Source organism: Hemiscyllium ocellatum, chromosome 4, assembly GCF_020745735.1.
Source record: "Hemiscyllium ocellatum isolate sHemOce1 chromosome 4, sHemOce1.pat.X.cur, whole genome shotgun sequence".
Lineage (NCBI taxonomy): Eukaryota > Metazoa > Chordata > Chondrichthyes > Orectolobiformes > Hemiscylliidae > Hemiscyllium > Hemiscyllium ocellatum.
The window spans coordinates 122,065,433-122,074,481 of NC_083404.1; the positions used below are offsets into that span (position 1 = coordinate 122,065,433).

General features: G+C 38.4%; 1 long non-coding RNA gene across 1 annotated transcript; it reads left to right on the forward strand.

Moving 5' to 3' along the window:
- The first annotated feature begins 305 nt into the window (after positions 1–305).
- Positions 306–3,593, forward strand: LOC132815501 (uncharacterized). Its single transcript, XR_009644669.1, has 3 exons — positions 306–537; positions 2,361–2,431; positions 3,491–3,593. It is a non-coding gene; the product is annotated as an uncharacterized LOC132815501 (long non-coding RNA).
- Positions 3,594–9,049: the final 5,456 nt, after the last annotated feature.

Consider the following 9,049-nt stretch of genomic DNA (forward strand, 5'->3'; position numbering starts at 1 on the left):
AGGCAATCACCCGAGGGTGGAATCAAAGCCAAGTGTCTGGTGCTGTGAGGCAGTAATGCTAACTACTGAGCCACCATACCTCTCCCAGAAAGGAAAAACAATAAAACGTATGAATGACACATACTTGTCAGACTGGTTTCCTGTCACTTAGAACAGCACTCCAGTGAAACTAGTATGTTTGTCTACAAGTATCACTTTTTTAAAAAAAACCTTTGTTTAACCTCTGACCTTCACCCTTGTCTCTTAAACCAAATGAAAGCAAAGACTAGAAGTGAAGTCCATAGCTTACAAGTACCTAGCAGCAAATTAACACTGATGCTGTTAAAGTTCGAGATATGTGAGAATCTGCTGGTTTTAAAGAGCCATTTAAAATGGATGAGATTAATGTGCAGTGCATAAAAGCAGGAACATTGCAGGCTTCAGCATTAAGTGGGATATGCGAATACATTTGAATTGATAATGCGTTGGTGCAAAGTCTGTGGAAGAAAGCATACTGCGGACAAGAAAATCTTCCAGGAATTTTCATGACAGTGATCGGTAAGCAGGAACTGCATAGACTACAGTACTTCCAGGATTGTTTTCCTATCTGCAATTTTGAACCCGTGCAGTATATCACATTAAAACAAACCTCCAGATGAGGAAGTAGTATACGGGCAGTCTGTACAGGTTGCTTAGCATTGCAGAAGGATAGGAGCAAGGTCATTTAAAAGGGACTTCTTTCCTCATTTGCATATAAAGGGACTACTTTAGGGGCAATGTTCTGGTCCTCCTAAGGGCTTATCTCTTTCTTGAAAAACATGACCTTTTAATAGCTGTGGAAGTACTGATTAAATTAACTAAAATACTGAATTTGCTTCATTTTCAAGCTTCCTATTTGGCCTGTCATTACAATTCCAGTCCCAATTCAAGTCTATTATCCATACACAATTATCATTATTTACAACTGTGAACAGTTGGCTCTTGCAGCACTGAGGCATTAACTAAAAGGCCAGAGCTACACCATATGTGTCAATGGCCTTTGTACATTTGTATTCCATCAGATTCACAAAGTAATTTCTTTGGAGATAGCATCACTGACATTCTGTAATGAGGTGACAGCAATAACCTTCCCCAATGTGGAACATTTAATAAACTCTTGAATGGTTGAGAAATTGAGCTCAGGTTTACACCTCTTATGGTATCTGATGGGACACACATTAGCAATAGCCACTATTAAATCAACAGACTGAAGCCTCTAGTATGATAACAAGCCAGTGGAGAGATTGCATTGTCAGAGTCTGAACAGAATCCCAGCTTGATATATCGTTGGAGAAGTACAGGAATTTTAATTTAAAAATCAGCCTTTGTTTTCATTCATCCTACAAACAGAAGTTACACATTTTGGTCATTGGAACCTAACCAAAAGATGTCCAAGCAAAAGTCAACAATGGATTCAATGGCAATTTTTCGCTTCTTTGATTTAGACTGTTATTAAGAGTTGCCTGTGCGGCTAACTTGATTGAAGCATCTAAGGTATTACATTTTAAATTATGACTTAATAATTCAGAAATAAGAGCAAAACATGTTTGCAACATCATTGACCCTCAAAGAGAAGGATGCAGATTCGAGACATCCTTTACCAGAACCTTCAGTTTCTTCTCTTCTTCTCAATGTCAGCTGACTGACATTTACACAAAACTGGTAAAGTCTTACCAAACCATTAGAGAGAGAGGTGACTGGCTGTGGTTTAACCTGAGGAACACCAGGCCTCAGGTGAGGGAAAAAAATGGAAAAAGAGAGTGTAGTAACCTTAGCCAGTGAGGGAATTTCTTCACTTCTCTATTCTGTAACTAAGGATGTACCTTGGTACTCTGTACCTAAGATGGCACCATATGTTGGTAACATTGTTACACTGTAACTAAACATGTAACTGAAGAGGCTGTACCTAGGTATCTTTGTACCTAAGATTGTGCTGTAAGTGGTCACGTATAAACTTTTCACTGTATTCATTTGAATACGTGTGACAATAAAGTTAATTCATTTATTCAATTCAACTCAGATTTTTTGCATCAATCTGCATCTTCATCTAGCTGACCATCTAACTGAACTAACCAAGCCTCTGACACTACCTACCACGAGCTTCTTAACTTTAAGTTGAAATTAGCAATACTACAATGTAGAGCTGCACCTCAGAGGACATGATTTTCCTAAGAAAATGTATAGAGGCTACTTCAGATCGTAGCAGCCATAATCAAAAAGAGTAGGACCTTGGAACTGAGGTACATGGTGTTTCTATCTCCTGGTAATCTCAAAATTGAGAATAATGACCATTTAGAAATATATGGATTAATCAGTAATAAATACATCTTGTGTTTATACAGTGCTTATAATGAAATGTCACGAGGCACTTCACATGAGCGTTATAAAGCCATGACACCACGGCATGAAAGAGGTGAGGCCAAAAAAGTTATGTTTTAAAACAGTTTCTGAGAAAGTGAAGCACAGTAGAAAGGCAGCCAAGATTTAGGAATGGAATCCCAAAACTTAAGGCCCAGACTGCTGATGATTTACACATGCAGAACCTGTGGAACTCAAGGACCATAAGAGGCCAGAATTAAAGGAACACAGTAATTTCAGGAAGCTGGGTGGGTAGGAGGGGAAGCATTGCAAAGCTGGCAGAGATTACACAGAATTGAGATCATGAAGGGATTTGATTTGATTTGATTTATTATTGTCACATGTATCAAGATACAGTGAAAAATACTGTTGTATACTCTTACCAGACAAATCATACTTTAATTTATGGAGCTAATTTGGAAACAAGGATGATAATTTTATAAGTAAGGTGCGACGAGGAGTCACATGCAGTAAGTGATAGGGGAGAGGGACATTGTATAAAATCATGGAAATCAGAACGTAGGCTGTACCAGGATAATGAGGATAGCGTTAGAATCATCCAGAACAGTAAATTTTTTGCAGCAGTTGAGAAGTGAACATAACTTGCTCTATGTTTGACAAATTGAAGAAAGTGTTTTTGTAGATCTGAACAGGTTGGATAGATAAAGCAAATACAGTACATATCATATTGATGTATTATCAGAAGGTGTTTCCTGAGTGGGCCCACAAGAGACTTGCTTAAAAAGTAAACCAAATATAGGATCTCAAATGAACTATAGTAAGATAAATAGAGTGTTGGTGACAGATTGGAAACCAACAAGTATAAATCAGTTAATTCGGTTACAGTTTCTAAACTCTGACAGCAACATCTGTAGAATTGCAGCAGAAACTGAGGAGAAGTTACAGCAGATAAGTATCACTTAGTTTAGAAACATGTGGTGAAAAGATCAGAGGGAACATGCATGCATTTTGCAATGTACAGTGATGCTGTTCCTGCCTCTGGGCCAGGAAACCTGGGGTCAGACTCTGAATTAAAGGCTAGTGTCAGTCATTGCAATTAAACCTGTTGGACTATAACCTGGTGTTGTGTGATTTTTAACTTTGTACACCCCAGTCCAACACCGGCATCTCCAAACCAGGAGAAAGGAAAAATTCAAAAGCAGAAAAGAGAAAACTCAAGCTTTTGCAGCTGCAAAGAGTTGGAACATCCTCCAGAAATGCCAGTTCACCAACTAACAAGCAAACCCTGGGTCTGTGTGTTTTCCACTCCACACATACATGCTTCTTTTGTCTGCTTTCAAACAAAGAATGCTGGAGGGGTGGATAGAGACATTGGCTTTGCACCTTGCTCGGTTGGAATGAAATCATTTACTTCTGTTCTCCTTGAATGTCAAAATAGCATGATTAAAGAAACTTCATTTCATGCATAACCTGGATTACTGAGTTCACCACACCTCACCTCAAGAAAGATTGGCCTTAATGCAAATACATGTTGATTTATTACAATAATATCTACAATTCAAAGATCAAGATATGAGTAAAGATCACATTAAAGTTGGACTCCCCTGAAATTAGACCACCTGCTGAAGGAGCGTTGCTTCGAAATCTTGTGCTTCCAAATAAACCTGTTGGACTATAACTTGGTGTTGTGTGGTTTTTAACTGAATTTAGAAGGTTGAGTTTTGGTTGATACTTTCTTGATATTAAGCAGATAGGGTGGATAAAGATAATTTATTCTTGCTGCTTGGGATGTCTGGGGCTAATAGACAGAACTTAAACATGAGCATCAATCTCTCCAAAATTATATCAGATGACACCTATTTCAGGCAAATTGCAAATTATGGTTGTTCCATTGTTAATAATCAGTCTGGGATTGATAGAATGCTGTTATCCAATGTTATTAAGGAATAAAGGACAGCCTGTAGTGGGAACACGCAATGAAATCCTAGTTTAACCATAGAAGACAATGTTAGGCCCTTGTGGTGTGGGGATAGTGTTCTACCTCTGAGCCAGGAGGCCATGATTAAAGTCCCAGCCGCTCCAGAGGTGTGTAATACCAGCATTGAACATGTTGATTGAAAAATATCTAAAAAGGAATGTTGAACTCCAATTCCAACTTGGAGCTCAGTGCTCACAGATTCAAATAAAGTTAAATGATCAAGCATGCATTATGACGAAGAAATCTTTAACTTGCTTCGTAGCACACAGTAGAATTTCTGGCACACCTATCTTTCAATAACTATCAACTTTAATTGCATAAAGACAGTGACATTAAATTATTTTCTGTTACAGCTGCTTGTAAGTGGATCGCTTCATCGAGCTTGCAAAAAAAATATAATTCCTACATATCAACGAATTGATACTACCTCTATGTTCATACACTGAGGTCCTTCTGAGCAGTTGTTCTGGATTATTGCTAATTATATGGATTCCTCCACTACGGCAAACATGACCATATACAAACTTCATAAGGATAGTCTATGAAACTCATTGAGCTTGTTCTTTCCTGAAATAGTATGGTTCATACAATGGACTCCTTAAATTATTAAATTACAGAAAATTATAGAACGCCAGTTTGAAATAAAAAAGATTTAATATTGATCTGGTACATTGACTTCCATTTATCTCCAGCTATTATTCACCAGATATGTGCAACTCTGTCAAAGTCATTATCTATTGCCAGACCCTAATTCTTCTTGGAGAAGATGATAAGCCGACTCTTAAAAACACTGTTGTCCATATAGGTACAACCAAGATGCAGTTGAGGATGAATTTTAGGTTTGACCCAGTGGTAAAATGACAATGGTGTTCAAAATCAGGATGTTGATTGACTTGGAAGGAAGTATGATCCTGATAGTATTCCCTTGTGCCTTAGTTCTTCTAGGTAGGAGAAGCTAAAGGTTTGAGATGAACTATCAAAAGCGTTTTGCCAACTTACTGAAGAGCATCTGGTGGTACATACTGCTGTCATGCTGTGCTACAGCTGGAGGGAATGATTCTTGAAGGTGGTGCCAAAAGTCCTGGATGGTATCAAGCTTCTTGATTGTTGCTAGAACTGCACTGATCCAGGCAAATGAGTATTCCATCACATTCCTGACATATGCTTCATTGATGGTGGACATGTTTGGGAAGGATACTCTTGTAGCCAAGGTATTTGGGAGGTGCATTTCAGTTTCTAATCTATAGCAACCATCATGTTGATGGTTGAGGATTCGACAATGATCATTTGGTGAGTAGCAAGGAGAAAAAGAAGGATATAATCATCAATTCACACTTTTGTGGTGAAAATGTTTCTTGCTGAATACAATCAAGCACTGATAACTACCTAAGAAATTATAAATGGAACTGAACACACGAATCATTGGTAAATATCCCACTTCTGACATGATGAAGGGAGCATCATTAAGGAAGAAGCTGAAAACACTTATACCTCAGATATTGCCCTAAGAAACTCCTGTGAGATGATTGGCCTCCTTTGTACTAGGTCTAACTCTTGGCATTGCAGTATCTACTTTTCACCTGCTAAGTTCCATTGATTTGACATTGCCAGGGACTTTTCATACCACTATGGGTAAAATTCTGCATTGATGTCAAGGTAGTCTTTGTAACCTCATCTCTGGAATTCAGCTCTTTAGGCCATACTTAAATCAAGACTTTACTGAGAACTGATGATGAGTGGTTCTGATGGAACCCAGATTGAGCATCAATGAGTAGAATACTGGTGAATATTTTTGCTGATGATTGAAAATAAACTGATAGAGCAGTAATTGGTCAACTTGGATTTGTCTTATCTTTTGTACTTGGGAAGATTTCCACATGCCAAGTTGATGACAATTTTGTAGCTGGACTAGAACAGTTTTGGGAGGGATGTGCTCAGTTCTGGAGCACCTTAACCAGGGTCCTGTATGTCATGTACAAACATATAAATTAGAGATTGGAGTAGATCGCTCAACTATTTGAATCTATTCTGCCACTCAATAAGATCTGATTGCTCCACATTCTCACCTATCCTTGATGACCTTTGATCCCCTTGCTTATCAAGGATCTTTCCAAGTCTCCCTTATAAATCATCAAAGACTCTGCCTTTGAGGAAGAGAATACTAAACACTATGAGATTCGGAGAGAAAAAAAAATTTCATCTGTCTTAAATGAGCAATCCCTTATTTAAAAACAATGATCCCCAACTAGCCTGGACACCCTCTAAGGAGGAAATGTTCTTTCCACATGCACCTTATTAAGACCCCTCAGAATTTAATATGTTTCAATCAAGTCCCCTCAAACTCCAAGAGATACAAGTCTAGCCAGACCTATCTTTCCTCCTTGCATAAGCCCTCATATTCCTCCAGCACGCACTCTCTGAAAAAAGTTCAGGACCTAATTTTTTCTCATTTAAACTGAACATAAACTTTGATTATATCATCACAATCAGACCTAGGGATTCCTTCTGTCATTAATTTATCCTATCTCATTAGTCATTACTAGATCTAGAATAGCCTGTTCCAACTGGTGCCAGAAAGTGCTGTTCTAAGAAACTATCCCAAAGAATTCTATGAGGTCCTCATCTGATCTAATTTCCCGATTTGATTTTTCAAGTCTATATGTTAACTAAATTCACCCATGAAAATTGTTGTAACCCTTCTGACAAGTGATAGCCTTTGCTGTAGCTCGTGCATTCAGCCAATTCCTGACATAAGACCATAAGATACAGGAGCAGAATTTGGCCTTTCTTCCCTTCGAGTCTACTCCACCATTGGATCATGGCTAAGAAGTTTTTCAAACCCATTCTCTTGCCTTCTCTCTATAATGCTCGATTTCCTTTCTAATCAGGAACCCATCTATCTCTACCTTAAGTACACTCAAAGACTTGGCCTCCGCAGTCTTCTGTGGCAATGAGGTTCGACAGGTTTCACTCTCCTCATCTCAGATCTAAAGAATCATCCCTTCAGTCTGAGACTGTGCCCTCAGGACCTATTCCCTCCAATTAGTGGAAACATCTTCTCCACATCCACTCTATCCAGGCCTTTCTATATTCTGTAAGTTTCACAGAGATCCTCCCTTATTAGTCTAAACTCCATCAAGTACAGACCCAGAGTCCTCAACTGCATCTCATATAACAAGCCCTTTATCCCCAGGAGCATTCTTGTAAACCTCCTCTGGAACCCCTCTAAGACCAACACAGACTTCCCTCGAAATGGGGCCCAAAACTGCTCACAATATTCTAAATGTGGTCTGGCCAGAGCCTTACACAGCCTCAATAGTACAACTCTGCTCTTGTATTCTAGCCCGACTATAATGAATGCTAACATAGCATTTACTTTAAGATCATGGACTTTTTTTTCCCTTTTGCGAGTTCCTCAACTTAGCCTTGTAGATTCTGACTGTAAATCACTAACCTCTGAGTGAAGAAATATTTCCTCATCTCAGTCCTGAATGGTCTACCCCATATCCAGAGACTGTGTTTCCTGGTAGTATAGATCAATCAAGTGTAAACTAATTAAGGAAAACCAACATACATTTAGGACAGACAATAAATTAACTGAGAGGGTGGCACGTTGGCTCAGTGGTTAGCACTGCTGCCTCGCAGAGCCAGGGATCTGGTTTGATTCCAGCCTCAGGCAACTGCCAGTGTGGAGTTTGCACATTCTCCCTGTGTCTGCATGGATTTCCTCTGGGTGCTCCGGGTTCCTCCCACAATCCACAAGATGAGCAGTTTGGGTGTGTTGGCTGTGCTAAGTTGCCCAAAATGTTCAGAGATGTGTAGATTAGGTACATTAGTCAGCGTTAAATATAGGATAGAGGGAATGGGTCTGGGTGAATTACTCTTCGGAGTGCCGGTGTGGACTTGTTGGGCTAAAGGACCTGTTTCTACACTGTACACTCAATGATATAATTCTATGATATTTGACGGTGTAACAGATAGAATTTCGTAAGGTAATACTGTTGATATGATATAGAGTTCAGGAAAAGTCAACATGATAGACTTATGAACAAAAGTGAAATCCATGGAATATAGAAAACATTGGTCATAAGATTAGTTGAGGCTTATGATGAAAAGGTTTTTTAGACTGAGGGCAGATACACAGTTAGATATCCAGAGATCAGTACTGGGACCATTGTTTTTCTTTGTACATATTAATGACTTAGAGCTAGAGTATCCAAAACAAGGAAGTCATGATGAACCTATATTTTAAAATCAGCTGTATACTATTAGTAGTTGAAAGAATTATTGAATGCTATTTGTTGCAGACATTTGAACCAAAATCAATTGAATTTTACTGTATGCCTAGCAAAGACCAAACTTTGTTATTGAACTAAATTAATCTGTTAGATGAACCATGAAACTTTTTAAACATTAAAAAAAAACAATGATCTGTGATGGGAAATGATTATTTTAACCTATGGAATGTTTAGCACAAGAGGCACAAAAGTGATAAAATTGGGGAAAACAAATAAAAAGTTATAAATATGCAAAAAATGGGGATCCCCGGTGTCCGGTTTCATGAACACATAAACATATGAGAAACGAAGTTAATGAAGAAATGGTGTTAATACTGAATATGTTATCTTTAAAAAGAAATTAATTCAAACTGGCTCATGTGCTACCGAGGCAATTTTGAAACCCGCAGAAATTGATAAAAACGGATATTGATTAATGAGGCCGAAATCTGTCTTC